Source organism: Sciurus carolinensis, chromosome 9 (genome assembly GCF_902686445.1).
Source record: "Sciurus carolinensis chromosome 9, mSciCar1.2, whole genome shotgun sequence".
NCBI classification, from domain to species: Eukaryota; Metazoa; Chordata; class Mammalia; order Rodentia; family Sciuridae; genus Sciurus; species Sciurus carolinensis.
Window position 1 is genome coordinate 137367901 of NC_062221.1, and position 17425 is coordinate 137385325.

A 17425-nucleotide genomic window follows, 5' to 3' on the forward strand; every position below is an offset into this window, starting at 1 on the left:
TTTTCCCTCCCATGTGACCTTGCTCAGCCTCTGACTGGCATCCGGTTTCCAACAGTCCAAAATCAGTTTTTTCAATTTTCCCTTTCGTACACAGTGAAACACAGAGAGAACCTGGGCTCTGTTTTGGGGGATGTTGGCAAGGATGCTCTTAACTGTACTGCAGGGTCAGGTGCAAGTGTTGCCAATATCTTTAGTCAGTGGGTTAATGTGGTGGAAGAGGGGTGCTGGGGACGTGGGCCTGCATTCATGGTGCCCCAAGGGCCAGGCCTGGGGCGCCACACTTGCTCCTGGTAGCACCTTTCTTCTTGCTATTCCACGTGCCTGATTCACAGAGGAGGAAACTGAGGTCCAGAGAGGTTGAGAAACGACCCAAAGTCCCACATACGTTCGGGGATGGCACCGGGATCCCTCTAAAGCATATCTGACTCCCTGTCCCTGCTCTTCCTGTCACCAACCTGCCATTTGGAAGACAATGCAGAGTGCACCTCTGGACCTCCATCAACGTGAAAGCAGGCAGCCGGAGAGGCCCATGGGAACCGGTGGACCAGCGGCCACAGGAGCTGCTGCTCCGGGGCCCCACCTGGGTTCCAGGGCTCTCTGGGCTCCATGTCTGCTCAGGCTCTTGAGGACAAGGCCATCAGAGGACTCTGCCACCCCTGCAGGAGCCACTGCAGTTGGGGCCCCATGACCTCTGGGTGGGCCAGTGTCAGGGCCGTGGTCCAGCGCTGTGGCTCACAGAGAGAGGCAGAAGACAGGCATAAGCCACAGGAACACAAAGCTAAGGGCACAATTCCCAGCCTGGGCCTAAGAGCCGCCCCCACCCCAACCCACCCCAGTGCTTTCCTGTAAAAGCACTTTACCTGAGGCCAGTCTGGCCTGCTCTGGCGGAAGTCAGTAGGATACTTCCGTCCTTGGTGGACGACCTGTTATCCTGAGGGCTGTCCTTTCCACCTGGGAACTTAGGACTCCTAGGGCTGTCCTCTCCACCTGGGAACTTAGGACTCCTAGGGCTGTCCTCTCCACCTGGGAACTTAGGACTCCTAGGGCTGTCCTCTCCACCTGGGAACTTAGGACTCCTAGGGCTGTCCTCTCCACCTGGGAACTTAGGACTCCTAGGGCTGTCCTCTCCACCTGGGAACTTAGGACTCCTAGGGCTGTCCTCTCCACCTGGGAACTTAGGACTCCTAGGGCTGTCCTCTCCACCTGGGAACTTAGGACTCCTAGGGCTGTCCTCTCCACCTGGGAACTTAGGACTCCTAGGGCTGTCCTCTCCACCTGGGAACTTAGGACTCCTAGGGCTGTCCTCTCCACCTGGGAACTTAGGACTCCTAGGGCTGTCCTCTCCACCTGGGAACTTAGGACTCCTAGGGCTGTCCTTTCCACCTGGGAACTTAGGACTCCTAGGGCTGTCCTTTCCACCTGGGAACTTAGGACTCCTCCTTGCCCATAGCACAAATTACCCTGACCTTTATACAGACCAAAGATTCCAAGACTCATAAAGACAGGATAATTAAAAGCAAAGCCCACAACCATAAAATCTGTTTTTTTAAAAAAAAAAGGCAAGTCTCAATTAGAACCAGTGGGTGCAGACCAGGGTTGCTGGGAGTTGCCCTAGATCTTAGCAAATCATCTTGATCTTATTACAGTAGTAGAATCCTCCCCATGGGTTTTGCTTGGGAGCCTATGGGTAAAATCAAGTGCTGTAGGGACTTTAAAGATCTGATGTGATCTTACTGTCAGTCAAAATCTGAGAGGTGGTAGCTGGGTGAGACTCTCTAGAAACTTCCCTAAGCTACCCCAGTAAAGCAGGGAACATGGGGGGGGGGGTATTTCTTTCTCAGGCGACCGGCTCCCTCTCTCCCTCTGGAGAGTGATTTCTTCCCCAATGAACTTGACTACACTTTCAATACCTTTCGTGCCTTGCCTGACATTTTCTTCGGCAAGAACACAAGAGCCAAGAAGCCCAGTGCGACATGGGGCCACTGCAGGTGACAATAGTTTTAAGCTCATGGCCCACAAATGACAGAAAACAGAACTCAGATCAGCAAACTTCCCTTTATTCTGCAGCCAGGTGCATGGATCAGGCACGGGAGGGCCCATTTTCCGGGTATGGAACTGGCCTCAGGTTATAGAAGGAGTCTGGGTTTTATAGTCTCTTTGGAGACTGAGGACGTGCAGTTTGGCCGTCAGTGGCTAGTTGTGCAGCCCCTTAGGGAAAGTAGTCGTAAAAAGATTGAAACTCATTATTATCTGGGGAGATAGGAGCCCAGCTCCCAAGGGATAAGTACTCAGTCTTGACGATTACTTTTCTTTCTCTGGGATCCATTGTGTTCCAGAGTTTCAATATTTGCTGTGCTAATTTGCGATGGGGAAAGGTCAAAGTTTAGGGCCCAGCATTCAGTATTTGCTCCTTTCCTTTAGGGCCCATTGTTATTGGGAAAGGGTGCACTGGGAGAGGTTCAAAGTTCCGGCAAGTTCCCCTCCCTCCTCCCGAGTCACACTGTCCCTGTTTTTCTTGGGGAGCTGTCTGGTAGGAATATTATTTTCCATAACCCTTCAATAGTGCCAGCGCGCTCCACACCAGTTTCCAGGGGGCCGGGCAGGGGGCTTCCCTCTGCTTCCCCATCGACCTGAGATCACGGGGTTGCCCTACTGCTGTCACTTACTATGCAGGGAATCTACCCCAGACCTCCTCTTCCTGCCCATGAAGCAGGTCCCCATCCTGTCCTCCCTCCTGGGGAACCGACTCCACTCTGTCCCCAGGACCATGTGCAATGTTGGCTAAGAAGTGTGTGTTGAGGTGGGAGGAGGCGGAGGTCCTGGGAAGGGCAGGGGGCAGTGAAGGCCGATGTCAGGGACCAAGAAGAAGTTCTCATTCTGAGGACGTTCTGACCTTTATGATAAGCAGCAGCCCAGGGAGCATTTTGCGGTTGCCTCCCCTGTACAAACACCCTGCAGCTGAAGGCTGACGGATTCCCGGAGCGCGCCCCCTCCCCACTCCCGGCTGATAGTTCTGCCTATGGCCCACCGGCGTGAACTTGCACCTTATCAGGAGCCCAAAAGAAAAACACAGCCAACCAGCCTGTGTCTCATCATACCCCTCATTCCCTCAGCATAAATACCCTTGAGAACAATAAAAATTTGCAGCTTGATCAGAATTCCTGTCTTGCTGTCACTCCCTGTGTCTCTTGTCCCTTCATTCCTTCTCTCTTAGGTTTGCCGTCCTGCGTTGATGTCCCGCGGGTCGGGACAGGCCGAATCTGGTGGTAGGATAGGAAGCAGCAGCTGGCCATCCTTGAGTCCCCAGAGGCGCACAGCCCTGAGGGCCGTGGAAGGGTGGGGTGGGACTGATGGGGTGCTGACCCATGTGCTCGGTCATCTTCACTAGTCCATGTCCAGAAGTCATATTTTACAATTAAAATCAAGTCCTATTGTAGAAAAAACTAGAAAATAAAATCACACTGTGGGTCTTCAATGCACTGGTTACTGATCCTCCAAACACGTCATCTAGCCTATGTGAGCAACTAGACACTAGTTCTTGCTTCTCTCTACTTGGACAAACTGCAAAAATGATCTAACTCCTTTGGGAACTGGCTGTAGGGTTTTTTAAAACGTAAAAGTCACTATGGAAATGCAGGTATTTATTCTTGCCCCGTGATAGATGGGAAATCAGAGCAAGTGGCTTCATTACATTCACACTCTTTCCCTAGGCTGGGGACAGTGTAGATCACATGAGCCCTCGGAAAGCTCTGCTGCACAGTGATCAAGAAACCATTTTTAAAAATATGTGACACTGAGAAAGAGCAATGTTTATTAAAGCCAAATAAATCCATCTTTAGGGAAATAACAGCTTCTGCCACTACCTTCAGGAGGTGTCTATGAATATAAGGACGTGGTGAACCAGAAGCCTCCCTGGTCTCTAAGAAGCACTCTGCGTGTTAGTTGGTGCCATTAGGGTGGTGTGCGCCGGGAGGCAGCAGCTGGCCACCAGGAGTCCATGGGGCAGGGGGACAACCCTCTGGGGCTGAGGGAAGAGCGGCAGGGTGCTAACCCACAAGAAGGAGAGGGTGACAGAACGGATGGGGACCCCCACTGGACCATGGGGACAGGGCACAGAGGTGTCCCTGAACAGAGGGGCAGAGGTGCTCAGAGGAACCCCACTAGCCCTGATGGGTACTGGTACCCTCCCTCAAAAGGCTCAGCTCCCCGGGCACGAAAGCATGGGGTCTCCCTGGGCAGGGGAAGAGAGGAAACCGGGTGCCTGGCCCAGCAAAGCTCCGGGAACAGTGTTGGAGATTGGCACCTGCCCTACCCCAGGCTGCCTGTCAAGGCCTGGGGCCCCGCCTCCTGAGACAGGTCTGTACAACCTGACCTCCGGATCCTTGAGACGGCAGCAGCCAAAGGTTTGTCACTGAGTCACTGCTTGAATGGACCAACTCTATTAAATAATACGACGAGGGCGTCGCCTGTGTATCCTGGAAGCCATCCACGCTCCGGAGGCCAGAGTGCCCTGCCAGGGGATAATGAAGCAGGTGACACCCGAGAAAGCTGCAGAGGAGCTGACAGCCCTGCCTTCCGGCAGAGCCGAGGACTTCTGGACACTGTCCTCCGGACTGGGGCTCGACAGTTGCTGGGGCTCCTGAGGGGCTGTCCCTCCCGAAAGCTGCCTTGTTCTCTTCCTGCTGAGCAAGGAGGTCAAGTCTCTTCCTCCAAAGGTCATGGACCACCAGTCTAATTAGCATCGTTAGCATAATATGGGATGTTCAAAGGGTGCAAGGAAACAGAGCCACTGCAGAGAACGCAGGTGCGGTTTCTCCAGCTTCCTCTGGGACTCACATTCCTCTGCCACTGGCTTGGGGGATTTATCTAGTTGTCTGGCTGCACCCTCTCTGGTGGCAGAAGCTTTCGATACCTGGTACACAGGGGCACAACCACGGGGAGCCAGAAGCCAGGGCTGGCAGGTGCCACTAACCCCTCTCTGAAACCACGTGGCACCAACCGACCAAAGTGAGCCTTTCGTGTTTTGTTGTTTGTTTTGTGTTTTGTCGGGGGCTTCCTGAGCCGGCCTGGTTATGTGCTGGTCCAAGGCTCTCTGCAGTTTCACTAACTGTTTCCATACTTCCGTGAGGGGATTGAGACCAGCCCCAGTTAGTCCCTTCAGCCCTGGAAGCCAAAGCCACAGGCTCCAAAATGTCTGGAGCTCAGGGGAGCCGCCTGCCATGCCGACCCTCCAACGCTTGGTCTGAAGACACGGAGGACAGAAATCCTCGCCTGTGCGATGCCGGCCCGGCTGCGACTTCGCAACTAGGGAAGACTCCTCCTGCCTGCTCAGTCTCTTCTCCTACCACAGGGTGCCATGTGAGGGGGCGGGGCCGCGGAGCCACAGAAGGGGTCTGTGGGGGTGAGACCGAGGACCAAGGTCAGTGGGGGTGGGACCCGCTTCCACAGTGCTGCTCCTTGGGAGGCTTGCCATCCCCAGGAAGGCCGCAGCTGCCCCTCAACACCACCACCACCACTGGCAGAAGGGCCTGGCTCTGTACTCCAGACTTACAGGCCCCTGCCCAGCACGTAGCCAGGCTCTGCCTTGTGCCAGCCAGGCCTGGTTTCTTCACCTGTGAGCGTGGACGGCAAGGCCTGCCTCCTTCCAGGAGCTGGTACGTGTCAATGGCGTAGAAGAGCCAGGGTGCACACGTGCGTCAGCCTCTGCGGCCATGGGCAGGAACCGCCGCGCCCCAGACTCCAGGCGTAACTCAAGAGTCTCCTCTGCCTCCGCGTGCTTTCCTCCCCGGCATTGCGTGGAGAGAACCCCTGGGACCTGAGGCAGAGGCTTCAGAGGCCCCGCCTCCCCCAGCTCAGAAAAGTCACTCCTCGGAGCCAGACAGGGTGGCAGACGCAGGGTCACCATGGCTGCCAGGATTTTTGCTTTCTCCAGGCAGGGACAGAGAAAGGAGGGGTGCAAGTGGGGGCCGGGGGCGGGGAACAGTGGGGGAAACCTGCCAGGAGGCAGCACCCCCAGTCTGAAAGCAACGCCATGCCCACAGATCCTCTTACGATGGCATCAGGGGACCACCATACACATGGGCTGCACAGTCTGTGTCCAGGAAAATGCCCGGTCCCACCGACCACCCCACTGCACAGCCCAACCAGCGCCGGCACTCGCCAGCCCCCCAGTGGGGAGTGGGTGGGCTTGGAGAGGGGAGAGGCCATGACAGTGCAGGACTGTCCTTGTGCTGGGGCGACTGCAGGACCCAGGAGCAGGGGACAGGGTCAAGTGAAAGCCCAGGTGACCACAGCAGGCCTTCATCCCTGCAGATGCCCATGGCCTCCGGCTAGCTGCTGATGGGCTGAGACCCACCAGTGAGTGGGTTGGTGTGTGCTGTCCTGTGTGGGGTGTGTCTTGGTGCGATGTGTGTATGCTGAGGGTGTGGGGCTGTGGTGGGGTGTGGAGGTTGTTTTTCTGTGTGTGTGATGAGGGTTGTGGGCCCTGAGGGTGTGTGTGCATGTGTGGGGATGGGGGAGGGGTGTGTGTGTGTGTGAGGTTGTGTGTGTGTGTGAGGTTGTGTGTGTGTGTGAGGTTGTGTGTGTGTGTGTGAGGTTGTGTGTGTGTGTGAGCATCCGTGAAGGAGGAGGCGAGGCCTCTGGCCAGGGCGGCCCTGGGAGCCTTCCCGCGGCAGGCAGACCCTAACTGCATAGCTGGGGAAGACCCATTCCCAAGGTCACTTCAGTCACACAGTCGCAGAGCAACAGTGAGGAAGCCCTAGCTAAGCCATGGAGCCCCAGAGCCTGGGCTTCCTTCAGGGGTGGCCAGGGGCTTGGGAGGTGGGCGTTGGGACGCGCCTGCCACCCAGCAGCAGCCCTTACTGACGCCGTCGCCTCGCCTCAGTATCGTCTTCGTGTCTGAAACACGGATACGGCGAGGCACCTTGCTCAGGCCTTGAAACAGCCCGGTCTTCCAATCCCTCATCGGAAGCAGCGGGGAGGCGCTGATGTCTTACTGAGGTCTGGGGGGGTTTGCATTTCCCAAGACATACTCAAATACAGACTCCCCAGACCACTGAGACCCCAGGCTGGGACCACCCTCCAGTACCCTAGTTTCCTCTTCTGTTAAAATGGGGTTCCTGGGAGAGCTGACCGACTTAATAAAGGTGAAGTTTGTCCCATGCTGTGCGCAGCGAGCGACCCCTGCACCAGGCCCCTCCCCCTGGCAGGCCCTGGGATGCAGGCCTTGGAATGCTTGGCCCTGAGGTTCCCGAGCCAGCCAGCCTCAGAGATAAAAGAGGCCACAAAAGATGTCATGACATTGTCCCTGAGGGAACCTGAAGAGCTAGAAAACGAAGAAGGGAGGGAGGGAGAGAGGGAGGGAGGGAGGGAAAGGGGGAGAGGGAGAGCAGGGGCCTGGCAGAGCACCATGAGCATTCCCAAGAGCAGCAGAGAGCAGACCTGGGGCTGGAGATGTGGGAGGCAGGGAGGAGGCTCCCACGGCCTCAGGACCTCTTCCTCTTACTTGGGGACCTCCAGAGGACATGGCCCCGTGGAAAGTATTGCAAGGTTTTGCACAGAAGAGTGACACCGTGTGACCTATTTTAACAGAATCGTGTGGCAGCAGGGCAGAGACCAGACCATGAGGACAAGAGCCAGCCCTGAGAGCACCAGGAAGTTAGGGCCTGGGGGAGATGGCTGCTCAGGCCAGGGGCAGGGAAGGGTGAGCTGTTCCGTTTCTGGTAATTTCTGAAGACAAATCCATCATGACTCCTGACCACGGGGTGTGGGGTGTGGCAGAAAGAAAAGTCAAGACCTGTCCAGGGTGTAGTGTCTGGACTCCTAGAAGGATGGCCGGGGTCCTTAACGGAGGGGGGAAGACTGCAGGCAGGGACCTGCGAGGGGAGAGAGGGAATAGTGAATCCAAGTTCCATGTTGATCTCGTCGACCTGGAGAAGTGCATTAGAAACCTCGGTGGTCAGTCAGTGTAAGAGGGCTGGGTTCCCAGAAATCTGAGCTGGTGCCAGAAACTAAGGCACTCCTTCACCCGCCACCCTGGGGGAGGCCATTTAGGTGAGGGCCCAGAGGGCTGCCGAGGATGGGCGCGTGCTTGGATCTTAAAAGTACCAGGTACCGGAACCTTGGCCCCCAGGTGGGAGGTGGTGGAACCTTGTGGAAGTGGGGTGTAGTGGGAAGTCCTTAGGTCTCTGGGGACATGCCCTGGAGAGGACGTCTCTCTGAATCTCTCTCTCTCTCTCTCTGCTTCCCAGACATCATGAGGAACAGCCTCCTCTGCCACGTAAGCCCACCATAACGTGGTATTCCTTCTCTTCCTCTTCTCTAAGTCCCATCCGTGAGATGAGAGAACATTCCACCACGTTCTCCACCATGGTGTGCTACCTCTCCGTGGGCCCCAAAACAGCAGGGCCAACCAGTCATGGACTACCTCAGGCATTTGCTATGGTGACAGAAAGCTGATAAAGACAGGGACTCGGAAGAGGGTTCAGGATGGGACCCTGGTGTCTCCAACACTAAGAGGTGGAGAACACCAGGACCAACAAAAGGACCAAGAAGAGGAGACCTCAGGAAAGTGAATAAAGGCAGTGGCCAGCCCAGCCTCAAACACTGCTGAGAAAGGCCAGCTCTGTTCCAGGATGTTGAACAAAGATTGTTCTCTTACCTGTGATTGTCCTTCCTCGGGTTCTGGACGCTTGTCCCCAGGGTTCACACTTGGTCTCCATCAAGTTCAAGGCTAATGTGGTGACGACAGACACTCAAGGATGAGAGCTTACCATTCACCTTGGACTTTCAAGAACAAAACACCCCATCTATCCAAGATCTAACACAAGGAGTTTGAAAAGTGAAAGCACTCCAGCAGTAGAAAAGGCAAGTTCATGGACACATGGCCCCGCTGGTAAGCAGAGAGCAGCCAGCCTTCCAGAGACCGGGCCAGCTTTCCATGCAGAGAGTTCTGGTCCACATCCTTATAAAGCATGTGTATTTTAGTATTTCAGAGGGTTTTCTTTCAAGAGCAAATTAGAAAAGCTTCTTAAATGAAAATTATCTACAAATAATGGTAAAGCAAAAACCTGAAGAAACATGTTACCCTCAAATTCTTCCTGAAGTTATACTGTGGGTTCATTTCTCTGAGATCCAAGGTCTCCATCTCTTTCTACTGTATTTGTTTTTAATTGAAATATATATACATTATATAATATGTAAAACATATTTCATATATATATATACACACACACACATATATGCATACACACACACACACATATTTTAACAGTGCTGGGGCCTGGACCCAGGGCCTCATGCATACTAGGCAAGTGCTTTACCACTGAACTACATGCCCAGCTCAAGGTCTCCACCCCTGAGGGTCACGTGCCTTAATTTCCCTGGGCCTCCATGGCCTCATGTGTAAACTGCAGATAATAACCATGGCCCACAGTAGCCTAAGAATTGAATGAGACATATTCTAGAAGAACCTGCCTTATGGTGGCTGATAAATAAAGTAAGTGATTATCTGACTTTGAATCCCAGAAGATAAAATTCCCTCCCCCAGCCAGAAGCTCCAGAGGTTGGATGATGGATTTGCCTGGTCCCATGTGCAGATCCCCACGGAGCCGGGTCAGCCTTCTCCTGAGATTCTAGAGGTGGCCCTCAGACAGGAGCAACTGCCCCAGGTGGGTGGGAGAAGCACCTTCTGTGTTTTTCGCTCTTCACGCCGGGAGCACAGCTCTCTGCAGGATTTGGATAGCCAGCCGAGCGGTGGGAACAGCGCAGGTTGCCCTTCCAGGCCTGCGTTTGTGGTCTCAAAGCTACAGCTGCCATCACGCTGTGTACACAGGCGTGCATCCTGCTGCGCGTCCCAGGAAGCCTGTTAACGAGGCACCTTCCTTTGTTAGGCCTTCTTGTGGCTCTGGAAAGGACCTCTACCCACCTGATGGGGAGGAGCCCAGTGTTCCAGGAAAAAAGCAAACAAACCCCACCCTCCAAGCCCAGCCCATCTAGGTCAGCCAGAGACAGATCCTGGACCGTACATGTGACTCACTGTGGTCCAGCCCACACCAGCTCCTCAGGTCTTCCTCCACAGGGTCCCAGGCTAGCCCCTGAAGTGGGAATTCAACATTGCAAACCCAGAATGCAAACCAGAAGGGATTCTGGTACATTTCCTGAAAAGAGTTTAAAAATATATTTATCCTGTCTCCATCAACAATTATTAATGGAAACAATACCTTGTGACCAGCACTTGAAACACACCAGCTTGGTGGCCATGTGGGAATGGGTTTTGTCTCCCATGGACAGGGGAGGAAGCCCAGGTGAGAGGGTGAGTGGTGTACAGGAAGCACAGAGCTGGCAAACCCTGCCCCGCTCCGTCCTCCCACTGAGTCCTCCCCATGCTCCCCACCCAGGCTACCCTGAGGGGCTCTGTCCCTTCTGAGAGCTCTCCCTTGCCCCCACCCTCCCAACAGAAATGGTTGAAACAACCTGGAACCCTGTGGCTTGTTTTCTCACACCACACTCCTTGGTGCCAAGAGTCCTTACCCACTGCATTAGTCTGAGGTCTTGTCAATCACTGCTCAGGTTCACTTCCCTGGCTTGCAGGCCACTGTATCTCGCAGGCTTCTCCTTCCTCCTCTGGACTCCCTCCCCGTGCATGCCCTTGGTTTGGCCGGAGGGTTTCATGAGTTAGGCACTCCGTGGTTCCCTCCCTTCCCACCCACAGAAGGACAGCCTGGCTGGGATGGATTCTGGGATGACTCCTCTCCACTCCAGTTCTGGCGTCCTGCTGTCCGCTGCCATTCTGTCTTCTGGAGAGGCTTCCAGGCCAGCCAGACATGAAAGTTCAAACAATTTCTCTTTGTCTTTGGAATTCCTAAACATCTTTAAAAATCTCTTCCCCAGCAGTTCCAGAGCATTCTCCATCTGTCTTCAGTTCCATGGACTTCTGGTCTCTGTGGTTCTCAGCTCCCTGGCCCATTGCTGCTCTCTCCCTGGCCTCCCGTGACCATGTGAGAGAGCAGGTCTCCTGGACACCTGTCCTAGGCCAGCTTCCCATCTTTCCGTCACGGTTCCTGTCTGCACCTGGGGCCGAGCTGCCCTGAATGGGCTTGCACTGGCCACCGGCCATCATGGCTGAGCTCTGCTCTTCTCCCTTACTGCCTCTCCTGAGTTTTATTTTTAAGCTCAAAAATAATGTTTTTATCTCAATGATTCTTTTGGGCTCCCATTGTTCACTTTAACAGTAAAAGCTCTTCTTTCCTTGATACAATAGCTTCTGAAGTTTCTCTGGGGGTAAATGTTGGAATTGTTTGTGAGGCTCAGCTGCGGGGGCTTTTCAGGGACTGTACATCTGGGTGAGTGGAAACTCTGAGTGATCGACGTGGCAGGCAGTGTGGCCTCTCTGCCGCCCAGGCAGAGGAGTCCTTGGGAGAGTGGAAGATGGAATTTCCTTGGGCGCAGTGCAGAGGTGGGATGGAGGACGGGGCGTGGTAAAGGCTGTCAGACCAATGGGCAGCTCTGCAGAGGCTGGATGGACCCTCCTTGGGGGGCTATAGTGGAGTTACTGGAACTCCCCAGGGCTGCAGAGCCACCCACTGCCTTTCCAGTCCCTCGCTGCTGATGAGTCCTGAGCGGCATCTCTGAAAGGTCAAGGGCAGGGACAGAGTGGGGCCAGCATGCTTGGACACGTCCCTGCTCCTGGACGTCCCTCCTAAAGTGGACTGCAGCACCCAGGTGCCTTCTGGGTCCCTGCTGCTTGAGAAGGGCCCGGCCAGGCCCTGTGCTCATCACCTAGCGGACGCCCGTGGGGCCATCTGAGGTCCCATGCTCGGTGCACAGGCAGGCCCGGCTGCCCGGCTACGGAGGTCCTTCACCGCCCCCTCCCTCAGCTCCCACCACAAGACCTCGAGGGTGCAATTCTCTGAACTTGGTGAGAAGCACAGTTCTGTGCCTCGAGCTTGGCGGGGGCTGTTTCCAGGGCCCACGGTGCTTCTCTCTCCAGTGGGACATGAAACCCATCTTGTTGGCATAGGACCTCAGGAGCTCCACCGAGCACCAGGTCCCCCGGGCAGGCAGGCGTGAGGCGTGGGTTCCAGGTGACTGCATTTTCTCTTGCCTTTCTTCCTCATCTCCTCTTCCTCACGCCATCCCCTCTCCAATTGTCATAAATCCACACAGAGGGACAGTCCCATTCTCCAGCTGGCCCCTGTCAAAACAGACTTTCCCAGGCACAGGCACGAATTTGTCTTTCTCCAGAGTTTTGCCAGCAGTGGGAAGAGGCAGAGCAGCCCAGCGAGACATTCCGAGGTGGACCCCACCCCGCCACCCAGGCCTCTCCCTCTGCTCGCCTTCTCGTTTGCAGGAACTAGTCCTCATGATTTAAAAGGCGCTCAGCTAGAGAGCGGCCAGTTCCAGGAGGACGCTGACTGATCCAAAGAGGAGTCCACTCTCATCTGCGAGGTCCTGGGCAAGTGGCTCTCAGCTGCACGAGGGCTGGAAATGTTCTGGGTGCAGTGGGAGGGCAGGCCTTGCCCGGCAGGGGACCTCGTTGATGTACCTTAAGACAATGGCCCTGTTTATTTCAACCCATGTGTCTCAAAAGTGAGTGTGGCTTTTTGTAAATGGGAATCCATTTTAAATGCACACAGGAAGGTTGTTATTTAGAAAAAGTCAGAGGTGAATGCTTACTTCCCTTTGTCCCAAAATGTGCTCAAGGCCACATGGATTAGAAAAAGAACACAGGCTTCAGAAGCCAGCTGACCCGGTGCAAATCTGGGCAGTCATTGACTTCCTGTGACCTTAGACAAGCTGTCAACTCCGGGTGCCTGGGTGTCCATCATGCTCTTATGGTGTGGATCTGGAACAACCCCAGAGGCTCCTGTGCTGGAGGCGTGGTCCCCACTGCAGCAGGGTGCAGAGGTGTGGCTTCGGGAAGTGACTGGATCAAGGGCTCCGACTTTAGCAGTGGGTGAATCCACTGAGGGACTCCTCATAGCTGAATGGACTCCTGGGGTGAGGGGCACTGCAGGAGGAGGGACCTAGTCAGAGGGCGTGGGTCCTTGGGGCATGCCCTGGAGGACTGTATCTTGCCTCCAGTCCCTTCCCCTCCCTCCCTGTGCCCCTCCTGGATGCCACAAACTGAGGAGCTCTTCTCCACCATGGCCTTCTGTCATGATGTTGCTGCCCTGGAGCCGGCTGACCACGGACCAAAACCTCAGAAACCAGGAGCCAAAATAAATCTGTCTTCCTCCAAGCTGATTGTCTCAGGTATTTTGTCACCGTGATGGAAAGCCAATTGACTCAGAGTGCTGGAGTCCTGGGGTGTGGCAGGAGCTCAGTGCTCACGCGCCTCAGTTTCTGTTTATAAATGGCGACACTAATGTCACCTCCCGCTGCTGGAGGACAGGACGAGGCGGGATGGGGATCACATCCAGATATCTCAAGGCAGGGCATTTGTTACCCAGAGCTCGGTCCTTGTCCCCGATGCCAATTTGAGGACATGGTTTTGAGGAAAAGGAAAAAGAAAGTTATTGCTTTGCTAGGAAAGGAGAAACACAGGGGACTCCTGTCCCAGAGGCTGTGATTCTGCCCATCAGCAGGAGCAGGGGCTTTTAAAGAGGTGATCCGGGGGCTGCATTCCACGTGTTCTCTGCTGGAGTTGACATTCCCTTGTTAATTTGGGAGACAGTCATTCCTGAGACCTTCTGTGCCATCCCCAAAGTCTGGATTACTCTCCTGTGGCGGATGTGTGCTCAGCACAGACAGCTCTGCCCAGGATGGGAGGAAAGGTGATCCAGTTTCCCCTGAGATTAGGGAGGAGAGAGACCAGGGAGGAGCAGGGAGAGAGGAAGAGAAAGAAAGGTGTCCATCTTAAACATGTCTCAGAGGCGGAGCAGCAGGGGCTGATTCAAAGCGTCAAGTGGACACTGTTACACTCCCCAAAGCAGGACAATCCCTTGCTGCTTCTTGCCTGTGTCAGGAGGACCTCGCCTTCTAAACACTTGATGCTAGGTCCCCCATCTGTGGCCGTTGCCACCAGCCTCCCGGATCCTCGCACTCACTTTCTAACGGGCCTTCTCTGGCTACACCACCCCAATCTCTTTCATGTGGAAGCCAGAGTGGCCTTTTTAATCAGAAAATGCCCCTTTCGTCTGCCTCCTGCAAGACTGCGATCTTTGATGAAGGACTTTCTGGGTGTTGTTCACCCATGCGGGCCTAATTCTGGCATGTGGGGACGCCACCAGTCCACCGAACTAGTGCCAGGGGATGCTGTCTACAGGACTGCTGCTGAAAGCTCGGTCCTTGTCCCTGATGCCAATCCAATAACGAGGACACGATTTTGAGAAAAAGGAAAAGGTTTATTGCTTTGCTAACAAAGGAGAAACACAGTGGACTCCTGTCCCAGAGGCTGCGATTCTGCCCCTCAGCAGGAACAGGGTTTTTTTTAAAAGAAGTGACTCAGAGAAAATGAGATTAGGGAGGAGGGATCAGGAAGGAGATCAGGAAAAAGAAGATCATGAGGACAAAGGTTAGGGAAAGGAAGATGAGGGAAGAGAAGTTTAGGGAAAAGAAGATCAGGGAGAAGGTCAGAGAAAAGAAGGTTGGGGAAAGAAAAAACATTTAAGTTTCAAAGCAACGAGGTACATAGTCAAAGCATCCAGTGAACCCGTGTTACACGATCACCTGGTCCTGCCTCCCTCTGTGTCTCCCATCTGTGAGGGGTGCTCTGGGTCCTCTCCAGCTGGACTGTTCTGGGACATCCAGGAAGGTTACATCAAAGGAGTGGCCCTAGCCCTCTGACGAAGAACAGAGGAACTGACGTCTGACCCAAGATTTTGAATACTGTTCCCTCAACTCACCAAATATTGACTCCGTGCCTTGGTTTATCTTCAAAAATGTAATGATGGGGTTGACAGTGTCATCAGGGTTAAATGGTTCACAGGGTTCACTGCCAGGAACCAGTGGGCAACTTGAAACCATCCTTCATCCCAATACGGCAGCACATGTCTCCGCTGCCTCAGAACACACACTCTCTCTCTCTCTCACACACACACACACACTACCATTATAACATGCTTTAAAATGCTAACAATAATATCATAACATCATCCAACCAGTGTTGAAATCTCTAATTGTCTCATGAATAACTTTGTCATTTTTTGTTCCAGTGAGCATCCACATAAGGCCCACAAGTTTCAAGTGATTGAGAGAGGTATTGGGACCCTTTTGATCCATACCAGGGGTTGGCAAACCTTCACTGAGAAGAACTAGACATTAAGCATTTTAGGCTTCGGGGGACATACAGTCTCTACTGCAACCACTTAAGCAAATGAGTGGGCTGTGTGTCCATAAAACTTCAGTTACGCAACAGGCCCGGAGACACGCTGCCATCCCATGATGTTCGGGCTTGGCCAGACTCAGGTTTATTCTTTTGGCAAGAACAGAGCCCAGGAAGCACTGTGCATTTCCAGCTTGGGTAGGCCCTCCTCCCCCGGCCTCTGCCTGATGCTCCCTACCTAGACCTGTCAACTCGGGGGGCCTGCAACGGTAGCATTCGGATTCGATCATGCCTTCTTCACTGATTACCTGCAAACCTTTTATAAAAAGAACTTTGCTGTTGTCAGTTTTTTGGTTATGTGGAGGTGTAGTTTGTACAGCAAAGTTGAGATAATAAATGCTCCATTCTTTCTCTTTCTTTGCCAGCTTTTAAAAATAATGAGTTGGGTTCCCAAGCACTCTTCAAAGATAATCAATGTACTTTTAAAAAGAACATTATGAACAAATATGTTTCAACATAACGGACGTGTTTTGAGTCATTGCAGTTATTGCTTTGGTGGTGTGTAAATTGTCCTGGTTTTGCCTCAGATTCTGACAGCAGTGTCTGGTAACATCCTTGCTGTCTGCTGTGGAGAGATGTTCTAGGGTCTGTTCTCTCCGCTTATGAACTCAGCCTCGTCTAAGGGACCTTGCTTCCCTCTGGAGGGAAGTGAAGTTTAAAAACCCTCATTTCGGTACTAGAGATGTTCACAGTTTCTGGAACTTCTCAGGAGACATGGTGAAGACTGACTTTCTTACGGTATGAAAGACCTCAGGGACACTGGAACTTCCAAATCAATTCAGGACCACAAGTCTCTTCAATCTGACAGGGATAACTCATTTCTCTCAGACTCAGACTCCCATTTCCCCTGGGGCACTTCAACATCTGGCAATTCTGGCATCCTGCCCCAAACCAAGAGAATGGGAACTGAGAAAACTTCTAGGGAAGAAAGAGTTGCCGGCAAGACCCTCTAAGCGATGTTTAACAGACATGAAACTGCAGAAGTAGCACAGAATCACCTGTTCTAATTCTGTCGCAAAATGAGTGATATCACCATGTACCGTGGACTCACTCTTGAAAAATTCCGTGTACTTTTTTACAAGACTTACATTCTTCTGAGGTGGCAGGTGAACTGGTTGAGTAAGAATAGATTGAGAAATGTCTACATCCCCTGTGGACTTGTGGGTGGAGACTTGTTGGGGGAGGAGGAAGTTGATAAGGAACGAAGAGGACACTTGCAGGAACAGTGACTATAAAGGGAGGGAGATGTGGACGTGATTTGCAGAGGAGTAAGATCAAGAAAGGTTTCAACAAAATAAGAAGTGGGAACCTTTCATGTTCAGAGTTGCTGAGAAGGATCTAGGAGGCAGGCAGAAAATGGAGTTTCAGAAGGCAGAGAGCAACAGATGAGACTTTACTGGTCTGCCGGGCGGCTGGAGTCCTTTTGGAAAGGAGGGAGCTGCTGAGCTAGACCAAGAAGAAAGATGATTTGAGTTAGTCTGCAAATTTAAGAGCAAGGACCAGATCCTGTTCAGCCTTTCCTACCAGTCACAGACACAGTGCCTGATACAAAAGATTGGTCCATCAAATGTCACCAATGACATGACACAAAAAGGAAGACAGTATAAAGCAGTGGTTCTCAAAGAGGTGGGGTCTGGTCCTTCCAGGGAGTCCCTTATCTCAAACTATTTTCATGATTACACTAAAATATGGGCCCTTTTACTCTCATTCCCTCCTGAGAGTTGGACAGAATTTCTCCAGGGCTTCAGGAGGTGTGAGGGCCTCTAAGCCTAGATGCAGAAGCAGCCAGACATGAGGAGAGATTTGCAAAATGTAAAATAATGCCACTCCTTTCAGTTATTCTTTAGAAAAATACTAAGCGTCCATTAAAATGTTAGTTGTGTTGCTACATAATAGGTTTGTTATTGTTATTTTAAATGAATGATGACACTTTGTTAAAATTTGTTGAATTCCTAGTTTGGTGACTAGTTTGAATTTCTAGTTTGGATCATGTAAACCAAAGTTCTTTGGGGCCTTGGATAATTTTTAAGAGTGTCAAGGAGAGGTGACACCAAGTTTGCAAAGAGCTGGCGTGAAAGAAACTTGGAGCAAGTGGTAAGA